The sequence below is a fragment of the Ascaphus truei genome, chromosome 1 (genome assembly GCF_040206685.1).
Source record: "Ascaphus truei isolate aAscTru1 chromosome 1, aAscTru1.hap1, whole genome shotgun sequence".
NCBI classification, from domain to species: domain Eukaryota; kingdom Metazoa; phylum Chordata; class Amphibia; order Anura; family Ascaphidae; genus Ascaphus; species Ascaphus truei.
The window spans coordinates 186,871,498-186,891,440 of record NC_134483.1 but is presented as its reverse complement, the minus strand read 5'-3'; positions in this window follow the sequence as shown (position 1 = coordinate 186,891,440).

Here is a 19,943-nt window from a genome sequence, read left to right as displayed (position 1 = left end):
GTGTAAATTGTAAGGTGTCTGCAATATAAAATAACACCCCTCCTCCTCTCTTTGGCCTTTCTCTCCTAGAAATGGAGTATCCCTGAATGGCGATATTTGCATCGGGGTTTTAGGGGTTAGCCATGTTTCTGTAAGAATGATGGCTTTGGGTTTATGCATAAAGCACCATGCACTTAGTTCATCCTGTTTGGGCAGCAAGCTTCGGATATTTATATGGGCGACATATAGACCTTTTTGGAATTTGAAGGGGTATTCTCAGGGGTAGGGGATAGAGTTGAAAAGGGAGGGCCTGTGTTAAGTTCAATATCACCTGCTAAAGAGAGTAATAGTATGAGTAGAAATTTGAGTAGCTTTTTGCAAGTTGTAAATGTGTGATGTTTGCCATTTGAGTGAGCTGGTTGGATGTGCTGGTTTTTAGAGTTCTCCACCAACATTCAGTAGATAGTGCAAGGCTTTTGAGTAATCCAGGGTGTACTATGTTGGGTATGGGGCAGGAGGGAAGACTGTGTAGTGGATAGAGAGAGTGACATTTCAATGAGGCCACGAGAAAGAACAAAGTTGAGGTACATACCAGGTTCATTATCACAGAGGTAGGTAATGTTGCATGAAGCTGCTGTGAGCCACTTGAGTGTGTGTAGACTAAACAGCAGGGGTGAGCCTTTTCCTTGTTTTGCTGCATTGCAATGCTAGGGCCTATTCAGGGTTTGCCGAGGGTTGTATTGTATTGTATGTCTTTATTTGTATAGCATCATTAATGTACATAGTGCTTCACAGTAGTAATACACATGGTAATCATATAAATAACAAATAATAAGTAAATATAAATAACAGGTCATGGGAATGAGTGCTTCAGACAAATGTAATATTTAGGAAGAGGAGTCCCTGCTCAGAGGAGCTTACAATCTTATTGGGTATGTAGGAGGAACGTACAGAAACAGTAGGAGGGCATTTTGGTAAGTGCTTCTGCAGGGGACCAAGCTTTCGTGTCATGTGTCTAGTAATATTGAGTGGGTTGAGTGGGGTGAGGGGGTAAGGGGTGAGGGGGGAGGGCAGTTGTGTTCAGTCAGTGTTGGGAGAGGCTGCAGTAAAAAATAGGAGTTAAGGGGCGGGGGTGCAGGCTAATAAGCGTGTGGTCAGAGTAGCCTTGTGTAGAAGCATTTGCAGTAGATCCAGTCACCAGTCATCCTCTAGTCAAACTATAGTCTAACAATATATTTTCACTTAAAAATTATCACTTTTTAAGATGCCAATTCTAATGCCATCCCTGCAAATGCTTCCCTTAAAATGGGGTTACTTTTACACATCTGAAGCTGTCACATGACCCCCCCAACCCCAATAAATTTGCCTGTTACAAGTTGGACAATTAGCAGCATACAGTTTAAAAAAAATATACACCTTTTGATATTCAAAACATACCAAAGATCAATAATAAAGGCAGGGTGGAGTATTTCTTTTAAAACAGGGGTTTGCAGATCAATCAGAAGGTTAAAACATACCTATGAAGAGACAATGCAATTAGTTCCATGTCACATCAGCTGAGGATATAGATCTTGCATGAAGAACAATAAACATATACAGTTTATACTACATATACTATAGTCTATATATATTTTCACTTAAAAATGATCACTTTTTAAGATATATATATTTGCAAACAAATTGCACGCTTGGAACTAAGCGAGTCATTTCTATTTTTCTTTAAAGGACGGCAGGTTTCAATAATAGTTCAGGGCTTGCTTAGGGCCATAGAAGATCCTGCATTATTATTATGTGCTACAGTATACTGTATATTGACTTTAAAAAAAAACATTATATACAGTTCATACAGTATACTAAAGTAATGTTAACACCAAATAATTGAAGTTAAGCAATAGGTAGCATATTGTTATACAGACCACATACTTATTACCATTGTATGGACATAAAACCCACGGAAATAGGGTGTGGTTATTGATTTCCCAACTCTGATATACCTCTGTAGAATTGCACCTTAAAAAGGCAAGAGATATAAGACAAACCTAGAAAAATAATCCGGTTCTGGAGGGCTCTATCCCAGAAACCGTAAGCTCATGGTTCTGTCCTAAATAAAACATCCATTCGATTTGATTTTCTAAAACTACAGAATATACGGTTACATATTTTAGGTGAGGGTGAAAGAAGACATACACAGGGGCAGCCACGTTATGGGAGGTCACTTTGCTTTGTCAGAGGAGTGATACAGCTTTTTAACTAACAAACCAACAATATAACTTATAATTAGTTTACACTTCCAGAAAACAATCTTATAAAATAATGAAGTGCTATGGGCAATAATAATTCATTTCATAATCTATATAAATAAGGTCTGGTAAATTGGTAAATACTACTCCATGGTTATAATGAAGAATCATAGAATTCATTATGGGGGTATTTCCATATACACAGAAAACAACCCGAACCCTTCGGTGTATATAGCACAGGGCCTCCGGAGCTGAACCGTGTTAATTTGAGTTCTGGGAACCCCTCGCTTCCCGAGAGACATGCTGGGTATTAGGCTGCGATTATACTTGCTGTGATGGCGCGTGAGTGCGCACGTGCATCGCAAACCACATGCCTCAATCCTATGAGGCCACCCATATTGTGTGCGAGCGTGCGCACAATGAGGCGCGATGGTGTTTTGGACAGACATCACTTTTTGTCTTTCCAAGCGACGGCCGTGCCACATTAAGCGGTTCAGCCAATGAGTGAGAACCGCTCACGTGACACCACGGCCACGCCTTCGCCACAACTCCCAATTCGCCTGAACATCTCCTGAACATCGCCTGAAGCAAAGTGCACATTCGCACGAGCGACAGTCGTGCACCACGTGCTCGCGCTCCGTCGTGCGCGCGGCGAGTAAAATCTCAGCCTAAGCTGATGATGGTACAGTCCACTTCAAAGGAAATAAAATGAGGTTTAAATCTCCTATCATACTGTCCAAAGGGGAGTTGTGGCTTCCTATTTGCCTGCACAGGGAATTTAAACCTCTATGAAACACTGGGGGCACCTTCTCTGGTGAGTATCTCTGGAAGCAGGGTTTCCCCAGAGCTGAAATTAACATGGTTCAGCTCTGGGGACCCTTGCTTTCCAAACCTGTAAATAAGACAGAATGAGTCTGGGGAAAACCGCTCCTTTAAATGTTAAAGCATTTGCTTACAAACTATAGGATCAACGAACTTGGTATTTTGCCTTGGACTGTTCAGGGAATATAGGCCCTTTATACACTTTTATTTAAAAATTGTACTGGTAGCTATTGTAAAGGCATTTTGTTGATTTTTACTATATAAAAGCTGACTTTACAATGCTTTATCTCCTTAGTAGTTGCTGAGTTCCTAATCCTTAATACACAATTGCTACACTGCAGACATTCTACTATATGTAATCTGTAGTTCCCTTCATCAAAGCCAGCACAAGATTAGTTTCATGTTTCATGGTACAAAGTAACAGTTTAATGCTTTATGTTCATTTTTTATAAGTATCAGTTTTAACCATACGCTTACATATGCATTATGCAAGACGGGCAAAATCCTTGAAAAGCAGGGCAATTTCCTAGTTTATGCAAAGTGACTTAATACAAAATACCTTAATTGTTATTTTAAAACAAAATATCTTATTTTTGTTATTGGGTGGGACCGGGGCATTAGGTAATATAAGCAAGCCAACAAGCAGAAAAAATTAATCCTCTTATCAGTTTGTGCAATCCACATAGTTACAGATATGTAAATTGTTCTTACAGTATAATGTACACATATTTGTTTTTATTAAAAAAAAGAGAAGAAAAAGAGACATTTTAGTTCTCTATATTTAGTAGGGGATCCTGTTAGTGCAAATTGAAATGTAATTTGTATTCCTAAATGCTCCAAACATGGACAGGTTATAGGGTGGACCCTGGAACCAAAAATAACAACACACATCCAATATTTGCAATGTGCAGACTGACAATTGATTCAACTCAGTCTACAGTGAAGCACGTGAAATGCGACATCACTACTTGACATTTCGCATGTGACCCAATGCACATTCCGCTGACTAGCATCTTTTTCAAGGCACAATTAAAAGAGTAAAAGGAGAAAGGAAAAAGGAGAGAGAGAAAAAGATATACAATATAGGAGTTTATTTGATCCAATTTAATTGCAGTTGAATTGAAACAAATTTAAGCTTGTGGTGCTGAAAGACAGAACACCTCAATCAAAGAGTTACATGTACTTGAAACCGAGCAATTTAATTTTTTTTTTAATCAATTGTTCTGTTGTCAGCCTGCACATTGCAATCACAGGTTATGTTATTATTTTTGACACCAGGGTCCACCCTATAACCTGGGCATGTTTTAAGCATTTACGAATAAAAGTTACATTTTAATTTGCACAAACAGGATCCCCTACTAAATATAGAGAACTAAAAGTTCTATTCTTCTTCTCTTTAAAAAAAAAATACATATATATATATATATATATATATATATACCAAAAAGAAAAGAAAAAAATGTCCCACTAAAAGCACTCAAGCAGAATAAGTATAAATTGATTTATTCAAAAGAGAAACATGAATTACAAAAAACACATATTAAAACAGTCCCCTTGAACCCCTGCAGCTGAAAATACTGTAGGTATTAGCATGGAAGAAAGTACTGAAATATGGTATGGTCTAAGAATGATATAGAGACCAAGTATAATGCAATACAGAAAAGAAACAAAACAATGTTATGTCCTACTGCATGAATGTTAAGACCAGCCGGACAATAAGTCTATGCTTAATAGCTGTATACTGTAACCTGAATATTGCTAATGATAATATTAAATACCAATGCAGTACCACTCCAATCACCAACAATGAGCATGTAAAACATGAGAAAACCATAGAAGGTATAGGTGAGCAATATATAGATACTTGCGGGTCACCATGAAATAATAAACATGCAAGTCCTCAATGGAAAATCCTCGGGTGAAGTGAATGACAAAAAAAATCATGAAAAGGTCAGCAGAGGTTTACAGCAAAATTGGGGGGGTCGCGCACCCATTGCTTCGTCCGGGGGCTTAGTGAAATGGCGTCAAATAGAAGTTTAAATGGACGCTGAAAAATAACATAATATAATTACATTGCGAGCATGAGGATACTCAGCTGGAGAATAACGTTCAGTAATTGTTAATTGTTAATAATCCCCTTGTCCTTTTTTAGTATTAAATGTACTGGTTTACACTATGGGACGTGCGCTCTCTGTTCTCTTGTTTGTATATATATATATATATATATATATATATATATATATATATATATATATACACATATTATCTACAACTTCCTAGTTTACCTTGTGTTCGTGTCGATAAGTATTTATGAAGTTGTTCTTATGAGTTTTCTTCCCTCCTTGCCCGTGCTAACGCTAATTGAACCGTTAGGGGATTTACTAAAGGAAAATGTTGTGTTTTTATGGGCTTATTCCCTATTTGACCCTGCTGCAGCAATTAAATCTGCAGAGTTGTAAATCCTTAGGTACTATATATAGTTTCACACCTTTATTTTGCCCTTTTTTGCCTGCCTCCTCTGAGATGGTCTAAGGGCTTCACTTTTCTAATAGCTCCACTATATGTAAGGAGCTTAATTTTTTTATTAATTCTTATCCTCTTCTCTTTTCCTACTTCAGCAATATAAATGATTTAAAAATAATGATTTTATTGGCTTCATTTTCTTTAACTGTGCCTATCTATTCTTCACTGTAGAATGTAAAATAAATAACGGACGTCCAATTTAATGATTATGAAAGCAAAATATATTCTTGGTGCTTTGATATAGAATCTCTCGCAGGTTGTAATTGTAAGGCTTATATGCTTTGGCCAAAGGGTTAACTAAATTACCATTTTTTCAAGAGATATATATAGGTATTTCACTGTGTATTTTTGTCACATTGGATGTTGCTCTGGACTTCTTTGTTTCTTGTTTTATACAATTAGCCACGCCCAGTAGCACTCCTTTTGACACACACACACACATATATATATATATAATATATATAATGTATGTACAGTTGTAAAAATCATATTTACCTGTATTAGATAACTCAAAAATGTCCTTGCTGGTATCCATTGTTCATGCCAGGCATATCACTTTTCATCTAGCTGACAAGCACATTCAACTGCTTTCACCCCATCTTATTGCAATGGTCATAGGGGCTTAGAGATATACCTATACTTACCTTGGTATAGAGATCACCCACATTTTAGGGTTTATTAAGATTTACTAAAGAGGTATTTATATATAATTACACCTCCATTAAACACCCTACCACACCTTTCCGTCTTTTAATTACTATTTGTTTGTTTGTTTTTTGTATGTGGTTTCTCCAAACAATTTATTTTAATCAGTTTATAATAAAATGTAAGTTTTAATTAGGGTGCACTTTCCTTAGTGCCACACTAAAGGGATTCTATTTTTCCTCTCACTTTATATCCAATACGTAAGCTAATGTTACAGACTAGAACTGATTGCCTGGTTTAGAAAGTATGGAATTTGGTGGTATCTCTATGACAACCCACATATAATACGACCAACAGGTAACATAACAGTGTTAACACAAATGGAATTGGAATTCTGACAAGTTGATCGAATATGCCCCACTTAAACCACACAACTGCTTCTTAAGTTATTATGACAAGAACTTGAGGTTCAAAAGACCGAGGAACTCAGTCTTTCATATAGTGATAAATATTTACCATGTATGTATATACGTATCTCTCAGAAATATGCATAAACTGTATATGGAAAATGGTAGAACTTACAAGGCTCTTTGTATTTAATTACAATTTTGTTCTTTTTTTTTATTAACATCCACACACTTTGCATTTTTCTCCTAAAACGGCATAGTCTGGGTTTTTGGTTGTGGTGATTGTTTTAAGAATCAAGAAGCAGAGAGGACTTAAGAAGTAATTTTTCAATTAACCCCTTTTTTTGCAGAAGGGCCTGTACCACATTGCTTAGCAATGTGTAACGGGCCCGTGTGACAGGAAAAATTGTTAACACAACCCTCCAAAATGTTTTATAGTTTCCATAGAAATCTTACAACACACGTATTCACGTGTAACAAAACCCTCATTTTATTCTACAAGAAAATACTCACTGCAGCTATCATACAAACGTTAAAAATAAAAAAATTGAAATCAGGTATCCCTGGAGTGAGACAGTAGGATAAAAGAAAGCCAACAAAAAAACTAAAGTTTCTAAAGGACTGTTGTTGAAAGGGTATATCAGCAACATAAAAAATTATAATGTAGGTTCATGCTTTCAGAAGAGAGGCAGAAATGCTCATATTCTTAGTGTTAACAAGATATAAGGGGTAGACAGCACTCAATCTGTAAAAATCAAAAGAAAAAAGTGCAAAAGTGGGGCAGCGGGAACAGGGGGGCCCTCAACCCTCCCAAACAACAATACCAAACACGAAGTTCCCAGCACTCAATTAAGGAATAATCAAATGATGATCAAATAAGTAAATTTAATACAAAAAAAAATTCCCTTCCCTTTTTTTCCCTTTTTTCCTCCCACCCACCCCTTTACTTTTGTTTTCCCTCCCCTTGTTGTTCCCATCTTTATCCTCCATTGCACCCCTTCCCCCTTAGGTGTCATTTACATATGGAGTAATCAGTACCTCCCTTTACTCCCGCATCTTTCATAGTGTATATTCTTATGTATGGATATTTTTTCGTATTAAATTTACTTATTTGATTATCATTTGCATATTCTTAGTATTGATCATGTTTTGATAGTCATTCTGACTCTGAGGAAATAGAAATTATAAAGTAACTTTAGTAAGAATAAAAATTTCTAAAGCTGTCCCAGTTCAGTTTATGAATGTTTGATTTTCTTTTATATATGAGTAGTAACAAAGGTGAGAGAGGGAGTAGGTGGTATGATATATTTTATTGGACCAACAAATAGTTGATATGTAAGAAGCTTTCGAACCTCTCAGGGTTCTTCATCAAGTATGGCAGAAATACAGAGACAAAATTAATGCATAGGGGGCTATGCACTAAGCTCGGAGCTTTCGCGCCGGGCTGAAAAAAATTAGCGCGTCCGATAAAAAATGAAGCCGGCGGCGAGATTCACTAAGGCCCTCAGCCCATTTTTTATCGGACGTGCCCAAAACTGGCTTATCGTACGCGCAATGTATATCCCCCCTGCTATCGCACTTAATGTTCCCGTACGCTAGCTGATAGAAAAAAAAGCCGCTTGTAACATTTGCATGGAGATTTGCCATCTCCATGCAAGGCTGTTAAAGGCGATCGTACACTAAATAAATACATTTTAATTATAGTGTACATGAGCAGGGTGTCTCCGGAGCTGACCCGCGTTGGTTTCAGGTCCGAGGACCCCCACTTCAGGAGATATAGGCCCCGTTATGGGGTGCCGGTATCCCCTGCAGAATTTCAATGTCCCAGTCACGTGACGTGGGAGCTTTAAAGTGCAAGGGATACCGGCACCCCATAACGGGGCCTGTATCTCCTGAAGTAGGGGGTCATCGGACCTGAAACCAATGGGGTTCAGCTCAGGAGACCCCCTGCACATCTACACTAGTATTAAAAAACTGATAACAATAAAGAATAATTCATTACCATAGCGGCTATCCGCTATGGTAATGAAGCTGCATTAATGTACATTTTAATAATAGTGTGTGGGAGCAGGGGGTCTCCTGCTACCACACAATATTAATAAAAATACATTAAAGAAGCTTCATTACCTTAGCGGCTATGCGCTAAGACAATGAAGGGATTAAGGCATAATAGCATGTTTATTGGGGACAATTGCCCCCAATTAACATAGCAATATACCACACACATCCCCCCCGCCCCCTAACACATACACTACATTAATGTGCAAAATTACTATTATCCACATATGGATAATAATGCATTTGCCCATTAAATATACATTAATACAATAAATACATTAAATACATGTTGTACTCACCCTTGTCCTGCACCCACGATGAAGGCCAGCTGCATCTTCCTCCCCGTCCATACAGTGGGGTGCTGAAAAATATACAAAATAAGAACAAGTGCCAAACTTATGTCCCCTAACCCCTTAATGACCTTAGCGGTTATTAACCGCTACAGTCATTAAGGGGTTAAGCCACCCTGACCCGATACCCACTTATTTGTACAGTGGCTTCATCATGTATATATATATATATTAGAATATATATACTGTATATGCATGATTAACCAATATACAAATAAATACAGTACATGGCCAAATACAAATCTCTCCCAATATCAAACATCACCAAGCTCAATCAATATCTAAGAAATCAAAATACAAACACTCAATTTGACAATGTGTACACGATACTAATAATCTTTGCATCATATATACTATGTCAAACAATGCTCCAAATCAAAGACACTAATCCAAACAAGATACAGATACAATCATTAAAGAAAAACAAAGCATCAACACAATTAATTTACCATCAATTAATCCAATCACCAATCAATTACAATCCAATTCAATTACACACTTCAAATCCTACAATCAAACCATTGTATAAATTAATCTATGACAAAGTCACCATCAAACAACATCTATCTGCCAAAAATAAGCCAATAAAATAATCTATAGAAACTAGCCTTTAACTAAACATTTGCAAACATTAAATGTACATTAGCAACACATTTTTACACAAAGCAGCAAATTACCATTCAAAAAAACATCCAAACAAGGCAAGCCAACATGTTTTTATTATACCAGTATGCAGTGGTCGACAAATCACCAAAAAATCTACTCGCCGAACAAAAAAATCTACTCGCCACCTAGTACCAAACGTGTGCTGCTTGGGCCAATAGGAGCTCGCCACGATGTTAAATCCACTCGCCCGGGGCGAGCAAATGTATAGGTTTGTCGAACACTGCCTGTATGTATGTCCATCTATAGTTTACAGACATAAATACAGGTGCAATAAAAGAGCATTAAAAACAATTTAATCACATTAAAAATGAACATACAATACAACCACTGATTTGTCCTGTACGTTTGTATACCCATAGTGACATACATACATTCAGGACAAATAAATGGACATAAAAAAAAATGGACGTCAGGGTAAAAAGTCCAGAAAAACCTGTAAAATAAATTTAAAATACATTTTCTTTTTTTACTTACAATTAGATGAACCAGTCACAGCAATCAAGGGGAACCGGAACCACTGGAGCAGCTAATCCAACAACAGGAACCAGGTAACCATAAAATAAAAAATCCATTACAATCTACAAGTGTCTTTATATTCTTTTTTCTATTTGTAATCCATCGTGGGGTCTTCTCCGTCTTCTTCTGGGGGTCTTCTTCTTCTTCTGACGAAACGCGTCAGGGACATACCTAGCGACATCGCGTCATCACGCTGCGTGCACTCTTTACGGCCGGAGAGTGCAGGATGAAATATCGAGGCCTGCTCTGATACCACATTATATGGCGTACTTTGAGTGATCTTGAACGCTGTCGGGTGCTCTGTTCCAGTTGGTGTTGGACTGCATACCTGTCATCAGATGTTACCTGCCTCAGTGGTGATTATATATCACAAATTGCCTTATTATCACTTATATATTGTGAGCGTTTTTTATCCTCCCACAATTCCCTCCCCATATTAAATGTTACAGTGTTACACTATGGGGCGTGCGCTCTGTTTTTTTGTTCATATATATATATATATATATATATATATATATATATATACACCGCTGATGAAGGGGCCCTGAGACGACTCTGAAACATTGGATAAATTTGGATATGTATTAAGTACCCTTTTTTTATTCCTCTTCTCTTTGCTCGATTTTTCCGAAAAAGGGAATAACCCTCTAAATTAACTGCCCAGTCATGGGTTTCATCTCACCATGTTTCAGTAATGCCTATGATATCATACTGCTCCCTTGCAGCTATTAATTCTAGATCCCCCATTTTATCTGTCAGGCTTCTTAGATTAGCAAGCATGCATTTAAGGTTTTTTTCAACCTGTACTATTATCTTATCTGCTCCATCCTTTCTGCGCCCACTTTGTTTAGTCTTTAGAAGTTTTCTAGTATTATCTGTATTTACTATGGGTGTCTCACTGCTTGTCAAACTTGCACTTGCCCCCATTCTACCTCCATACCACCTTGTATCCTCATCTATTCCATTTAGTTCATTATCTGTTTCATTCCCCTCCCCCCTCCATCCTAGTTTAAAATCTCCTCCAACCTTTTTAGCATTCTCCCCCCTAGCAATGAAGATCCCTCTTCATTAAGGTGCAATCCATCCCTAGAATAACAATGGCACCTCTCAGAAAAGGAGTCCCAGTGCTCTAAAAACCCAAAACACTCATTCCTACACCACTTTCTTCGCCATGCATTAACCTCCATAATCTCTGACTGTCTCCCTGCGGTAGTGCACGGCACTGGTAGTATTTCAGAAAATACTACCTTGGAGGTCCTTGCCTAAACCTTTTAGCCAAGATCATTTTTTAGGACCCTCCATCTTTCTCTAACTTTGTCATTCGTGCCAACATGTACCAAGACCACTGGGTCAATCCCAGCCCCTCCCAACAATCTGTCTACCCGATCCACAATGTGCCGAACCCGAGCAACCGGGAGGCAACAAACTGTTCGGTTCATGCGGTCATGGCAACAGATTGTCCTATTGTGACGACTCAGGAGATTCCTTCCTCTTCCTCTCCCTCTCTCCCATCTCCCGTTATCCTTCCTGCCCCTTCTCAATCCTCTCCTTCACCGTCTACCTCTCCTCCCTTGCCGCAGCGCGTTCCCCGCAGGTCTCGCGTACCCACGCGTTCCCACAGTCCCTGCCATAATCCTTCCCGCTCCCTCTCCCCCACGGTAGCTGACTTACCTTCTCCTGTGGTGCCATCCGTCCTGTTGCCTCCTCCACCTGTGGTGCCCGCAGCGCGGCGTTCCGCGCGCCTAGTGACACGTCCGGTGCGCGAGCCCCCTCTGCCCATGGGGGACGCGCATGCATGCTCCTCTCTGCCCTTACTGGCCATCGCACGGGCACAATCCTCGCCCGCGTTTCCCTCTGCTTGCCTCCGTCCCCCTCCTGCTGCCTTTCCCTGCTCCGTGCGGGCCGCACCTGTGTTGCAGTCTGTGCGCGCGCATCCCCAGCTTACAGGGGCCACGCGCACAGACTCTCCTTATCAGGATTTCTCTGTCTCCGCCTCCCAAGCTGTTCAGGTCATTCCCAGGACTGCCACTTCTGTCTCCTCCTCTTCTTTCCTAGACATCTGTTAGAGGGTTCCAAAGAACCAATCGCCATTCTCACCGACCACAAAAATTTGTTATATATTGAGGGTGCTCGCCGCTTGGGCTCCCGCCATGCTCGCTGGTCACTCTTCTTTTCCCGCTTCAACTACACCATCTCTTATATCCCTGGTACCAAAAATGTTAAAGCGGACGCCCTTTCTCGTCAGTTTGCCTCCAAGTCCGAGGCCAAAGAAAGCTCAGAACCCATTCTCCCGGCCAAATGCATAGTCTCGGCTAACAACTTTGATATACAGTATTGGACGAAATCCATAAGGCACAAGCACATATCCCCAGCAGGTTCAGGGTACCAGAAGGATGTCTCTACGTGGCTCCACGTTTCCGCCATAAAATCTTACTTTGGGGTCATTCCTCCAGAGCAGTTGGTCATCCAGGCTTCAAGAGGATGGCTGATCTCATTAAACGGACTTTTTGATGGCCCAGGATGAATCAAGATACTCTCAATTTTACTTCCTCCTGTACCATTTGTGCCCAGAGTAAAACCCTACATCATAAGCCTTCTGGACTTCTGCTACCCCTTCCCATCCCTGAACAACCCTGGAAACACATTTCGATGGACTTTATCGTTGAACTGCCAGTGTCCAAAGGGATGAACACTATTCTGCTCGTAGTGGACAGATTTTAAAAACAGGCTCATTTTATTCCTTTCAAGGGTCTTCCCAACTCGGCTACCTTGGCAGATGTATTCTCTAGAGAGATCTTTAGGCTACATGGCGTTCCTATTTCCATCGTCTCAGACCGGGGGTCCCAGTTCAATTCAAAATTTTGGCGAGCTTTCTCTCAAAGATTGGGTATCTCCCTCCTGTTCTCCTCGGGTTATCATCCACAAACCAACGGTCAAACTGAAAGGATAAACCAAACCCTTGAACAGTATCTGAGATGCTTCATTTCCGACTCGCAGGATAACTGGGTGGATCTTTTACCATGGGCAGAATTTGCCATCAACTCCTTAAAGAACGAATCCACTCAGGAATCCCCTCTCTTCATTAACTGTGGGTTTCACCCCAGTAGTCTCCCTCTCTCACCTTCTCCTTCTGGTGTTCCTGCAGCCGACTCTCATATCACCAACTTGCAAGAATCCTGGAAGAGGATTCTGAAGTCCCTATGGTCTGCGGTGGCTAAGCAAAAGATCAAAGCTGATCGTCACCGTCAAAGAGGTCCTTCATTTAAGCCTGGTGATTTGGACTGACTGTCATCCAGGAATATCAGACTCAAGTCTCCATCACCCAAACTATCCCCCATATTCTTGGGTCCTTTTAAAATCCTGGAAAAAAATCAATCCCGTGACCTATCACCTTGAGCTTCCCCCCTCCATGAAAATTCCATCAGTTTTCCACCTTTCCCTCCTGAAGGAATTTGTGGCCAGTCCTCATTTCCCGGATCCCTATCGGAGACCTAAACCAGTGTCCACCCTGGGTCAACAAGAATACAAGATACAGTCTCTCATCGACAAACGTATTTCCAAAAGAGGACTCCAGTTTCTGGTTCACTGGAAGGGCTACGGTCCTGAGGAACGGTCCTGGGTACCGGCACATCATATCCACGCCCCAAGGTTGCTGTCGCAGTTTCGCCAGAAATTTCCCCTTAAACCGTGGATGGATCACTCGGAGATTGATCCTCAAGGGGGGGATACTGTGATGACTCAGGAGATTCCTTCCTCTTCCTCTCCCTCTCTCCCATCTCCCGTTATCCTTCCTGCCCCTTCTCAATCCTCTCCTTCACCGTCTACCTCTCCCCCCTTGCTGCAGCGCGTTCCCCGCAGGTCTCGCGTACCCACGCATTCCAACAGTCCCTGCCATAATCCTTCCCGCTCCCTCTCCCCCGCGGTAGCTCCCTTACCTTCCCCTGTGGTGCCATCGTTCCCATTGCCTCCTCCGCCTGTGGTGCCCGCAGCTAGTGACGCGTCTGGTGTGCGCGCCCCCTCTGCCCATGGGGGACGCGCGTGCATGCTCCTCGCTCCCGTTGCTGGCCATCGCACGGGCACAGTCCTTGCCCACGTTTCCCTCTGCTTGGCTCCGTCCCCCTCCTGCTGACTTTCCCTGCTCCGTGCGGGCCGCACCTGTGTTGCAGTCTGTGCGCGCGCATCCCCAGCTTACAGGGGCCGCGCGCACAGACTCCTTATCAGGATTTCTCTGTCTCCGCCTCCCAAGCTGTTCAGGTCATTCCCAGGACAGCCCCTTCTGTCTCCTCCTCTTCTCTCCCTGACCTATTTCTAGCTTCTCCCACTTCTCTCTCTACTCCTCCCCTCTCTACCATTGGTGCACCTCCCTTTATAATCCCTGGCTGTCCACCTCTTCCTCGCTCTGCATAGTTCCTGTTTCCGTGTATGTTACCTGTCCTATGCTGTGCTCCCTCTGTGCTCCTGTGAATACCTGCTCCTGTGTTATTTTGGATTTCCCTGGCTTTGACCCCTGCGCTCCCTGGACTACTCTGCTCTCTGGTAACCCCTTGAACCCTGCTACGCATACGACTTCGCTGACCTCTGGCTTCCTCGGACCTGGCTTGCTCACTGACGACTCTACTCTCTGCATCCCCTGAACATTGGCAAACGGACACGACTATTCTCACGGACACTCCCCAAGCGTTGCAAGTATATGCTAACAACTCTTTCAACAGGCCCAGCAACGCTATACCACACTCCGGGCTTGCTCCCACTGCTGTGAGTGTGTGGTATCATACCGTTCCCACCTCAGTACTGGGGTCTAGCTTGGTCTGCGGGCATACAGGTGTGACACCTATCTACCTTCCTAATAATGGAGTCCCCTACCAGCACAATCTTTCTTGGTATCTGACTATCCTGAGTCCCCTCTGTACTGGAGGAACTATTCCCCTGGAAGCTAGAGGAATCAGTCTCCCCCAGCATTGCCATTTCTGCCCTGACACTCCCAATATCTTCACTCAATATGGCAAATCTATTGGAATGGGTCAGCTCAGAGCTGGCCTGCCTCTTCCTATTGCCCCTGCTTCCCCTTCTAACTGTTACCCAGCTACCTACCTGCTCTTCACTAACAATGCCACCATCTGCACCACTAATCAAAGCAAGGGCATGCTCAGTGAGCACTAAACCCCCTTTCTAGATTGTCAATGTCCCTCAATATTGCAAGTTTTCTCTTCAGATCAGCAATCTCTGTCTCTAAAGAGACCACCTGCTCACATTTCTTACCGCGGTATGCTCCTTGGGACAGCTGCTCCAAGTGCACATACATGTGGCAAGTTGTGTATTGAGTGGCATTTTCAATCCTGCTCATTATAGCAACTATGAAGTTTATAAGTACTAACAATAAACTGTACTTCAATATACTATACCTTGTTTAACCCCTTCCTTGTTCAAACTCCTTCTGGTTCTAACTGCACACTTAATACTGCCAGCCCTTGAAATCAACCAGTCACACAGATCAGTACACGTAAGCAAGACGGTACAGATAAAGTTAAAGATGGGTAAGGATCATATGGAAGACATCCGATTTGATGTGATCCACTCTCCAACTGTCAAGATCATTCTCGGTTTGCCTTGGCTACAATGTCATAATCCTCACATGGATTGGACAGAGTCCCGATTTATATGCTGGAGCTCTTGCTGCATGCAGATCTGCTCGATACCATCCCAAACTCTTTCAGGGATTACTCTACCGACCGAAGTGAGCCCGTCCGACCTGCCCAAGATCTATGATGCCTTGCGGGATGTCTTTGACAAGGCCCAGTACAAGGAGCTACTGCCGCACGGCCCTTTAACTGCCCCATGCACCTGCTACCCGGTTCTGTTCCCCCCAGGGGTTGCTTCTATCCGCTGTACCTTCCGGAGACCTGCCCCATGAAGCACTACATTCAGGAGAACCTTCAGAGGGGCATCATCTGGAAGTTGTCTTCTACTGCTGGGGCCGGATTATTCTTCGTATAGAAACAGGATGGGTTACTATGGTCGTGTATCGATTACCAGGGTTTAAACAAGATCATGGTAAAAAAAAAACAGTACCGTTTAGCTTTTGTCTCCGAACTTTTCGATCGCTTGCAAGGGGCATCCATTTTTACCATACTGGATTTACGAGGAGACTACAACTTGGTTCGGATTCCCCAGGGTGACGCGTGGAAAATTGCATTCAATACTCGTGATGGCCACTATGAGTACCTGGTCATGCCGTTCGGGCAGTGTAACGCTCTGCAGTATTCCAGGGCTTTGTTAATTAAATCTTTTGGCATCTTCTGGACAAATCCGTTATCGTCTATCTGGATAACATCTTCATTTTCTCCAAATCAGCGCAGGAACATCCAGGTCACATGAAGCAAGTCCTGAGATGGCTAAGGGAGAACCACCTATTCGCAAAACTTGAAAATGCCAGTTCCACCAGTTCAGCACTTCCTTCCTGGGGTACATAGTTTCGGCTACCGGCCTGGCTATTGACTGAGCTAAAGTAAAGGCCGTTATGGAGTGGCCACGTCGCATTGGTTTGAAGGCCTACCATCAGTTCATACAGAACTTTTCTTTAGTCCTGGCTTCTATCACAGCCTTGACCAGCAAAGGTTCAGATCCTTCGCAATAGCCTGCTGAGGCTTTTATGGCCTTCGAGAAACTTAAGAAGGCATTTGCATCATCCCCAGTCCTAGTGCAGCTGGATCGTGCTCTACCCTTCACCCTGGAGGTGGATGTGTCTGATGTTGGGGAAGGGGCTCTGATTTCCAAACGGAAGGACGAGAAGGCTAAATCACATCCTTGTGCATTCTTTTCCAAGAAATTCTCACCAGTGGAGCGTAACTACGACATAGGTAACAGGAAGCTCTTGCCGACTAAAATGGCGTTACAAGAATGGAGACACCTTATAGAGGGTACGAAAATCCCAGTTTCTATTCTTACCGAACATAAGAATCTTATGTACATTGAGGGCGCCCGTCGACTGGGTTTTCGGCAAGCAAGGTGGTCACTGTTTTTTCCCCCCCCGCATTTTAAATTCGTTATCTCTTCGATCCCCGGCTCCAAGATGTCAAAGTGGATGCTCTCTCATGTCAATTACTGGCGGACGCTATAGTGGAGAATCACGAAGAGCCTATCTTGTCCGCCTCGCATTTCATTTCCACCGCCACCTTTGACTCCTTGGAGGACATTGTTCAGGGACAGTCCCTGATCCCAGAGGATCTCGCTGTCCCTGATGGTCATCTCTTTGTACCAACGCCTTTTCGACGTAAGGCCCTGGAATGGGGTCAAAGCTCCAAGAGTGCATTGTTTCGGATCAGGGGTCACAATTCATTTCTAAGTACTGACTCTTTGATAAAGTCCCGGACAGGGACGAAACGCGTCAGAGTTCCCCTTCTGTGATGTACAGCATGTATTATTAAAGCTGATTTTACTTCTATTCACCTTTTGGCTGGACTCCAATTGCTGTGACCGCCTTTACTCTATTTTTGACTAAGTACTGAAGGGCCTTTTGTCAACTCTGGGTTTTGCTGAATTTCTCGTCCGCTTATCATCCCAAGTCAAAAGGACAGACGGACCTGATGAATCAGTCCCTCAAACAATACTCCAAAGACAGATTTGGGGAGCACAGATATCACCGTATGTGGAGAAAATAAACAATATATAGTGTAGTAATTTCTTACAAAGGAGAGATTTTGGGTATAAGCAGAAATGGGGACTCACACTTTCCCAGTGAATATACAGCAGTGGATGACCAGATGGATGTCAGCTCAGGTGGGCTCAGCGCGTTTTTCCTCAATGCAAACCAGAAAAATCACACTCTTAGTGCAACATTGTATGTTCAATACACATTGTATACAACGAATTTCAGCGCACTTACATTTCAATAATGTGGCATGTACACATAGAAATTAAAGGTGGCCCGATTCCTATAGGCTTCCTGACTGCGTAGCGTCATTTCTGGCGGTCGTCCGCATCACTTCCGGTCACGGACAATCCCGATTTCGGTGCTGCGGGTGCAGGACAGTCACAGGAGCTTGCGTGGCCTACTCAAAATTGACTCTACGCATTTCGCTTCAAAAAAGCTTCCTCAGGAGTCGTATCTACGGCGTCTTGCATATTACTATAAATATACTCTACTAAGTGGTGATTGGATGATGGAAATTTCTCTGGTTTCTTATTGGCCAATCTGTTGTGCTCTGATTGGATGGTGGGCGGGACTAATACACATGCATATACTACTCTATCAACTCGTCATAATGACAATCTAAAATAACATTATTAGCATAATACAAGTAATACAAATACATAAACTTCTAAAATACATATATTTATATAAAAATAATTACTTAAAATGGATAAAGGAATCAATACATTTTACTAACATATAAAATAGGGGGATAATTTACTAATTCAATCTCAACAATAAACATTGGATATATGCATCAGTTTATTATGGGGGAAAGAGGGCGAAATGAAAAATAGAAAATAGATGTTAAACACAACCATATATCTGCGCTCCCCAAATCTGTATTTGGAGATCTACCTAAGGAGAATTGGACCGTCTCTTCAAAGGGTTGAGCTGCAATTTTATATCACTTATATCATTAAAAAAAACATTTGCACGTTTATTAATCCAATGAGCACATTTATTATTATTTAATACAATTTATTAAATTCATATATCTGCCCCATTAAGGAGTGCCTAAGTCACTTTTTTTTGCACTAGACCTCAAACAATACATCTGCTGTTTCGTGTCTGACTCTCAGGATGACTGGGCAGAGCTATTGCCATGGGCGGAATTCTTTTCAAACTATGGGTTCCACCCCTCGGCACTTCCTTTGTCCGGGGCTGCATCCAGGGTCCCAGCGGTGGATAACCAGATTCAACAACTACAGTAGTTATGGGGGAAGATCCAGGAAAACCTGTGGAGAGCAGTGACCACCCAGGCAAGTGAGTAAGAATCGTCGCAGCCTGGTATACAACCCTGGAGACATGGTATGGCTTTCAATTAAAAAAATCTCAAGTTGAAGGCCCCCACCACGAAACTGTCACCAAAATTAATCGTCCCATTCCCGATCATCGAAAGGGCCAAACAAGTGGCTTTCCAGCTTTACCTACCTACCACCTTGAAAATTCTAGTGGTCTTTCATGTCTCCCTGCTAAAGCCTTTTGTACAGGATCCTACTGGCCCCACTCCCATGGCCCCTCCTCAGCCTCTCCTAGTGGATGGACAAGAGGAGTTCGAGGTGCAGTCTATCCTCGACTCCAGAAGGTCACGAGGGGTATCCAATACCTCGTCCATTGGAAGGGCTTTCAGACCAGAAGAAAGGTCCTGGATTCCCCCGAGATCAACTCTATGCTCCCCGTTTGGTCCAAGACTTCATCAGAAATACCCAGCTAAATTGCCCTTGGATCGCCCGGAGGTCGCTCCTGAAGGGGCGGGGGGCGGAGTACTGTGAGGATCGGGTGCAGGTTCCACCCAGTCAAGCTCCAGTTGCGTGATTGACAGCAGCTTCTCTCATGCCTGTGGAGTAATCCTGTGTTTGATTCGTCGACCCTGCTATTTAGGCTCAGCCTCTTCCACCAGGAAGTTGGCTGAGCATAAACTTCTTGTGACGTCCTGCTGGTCGCAGGCACTCTGCCTTGTCTTGCCTTCCCCTGTTTTGGTTTTGACTCCGCTGTCTTCTCCATTCCTCTACTCAGCTAAGTGACCACTACGATCCGCACCTCT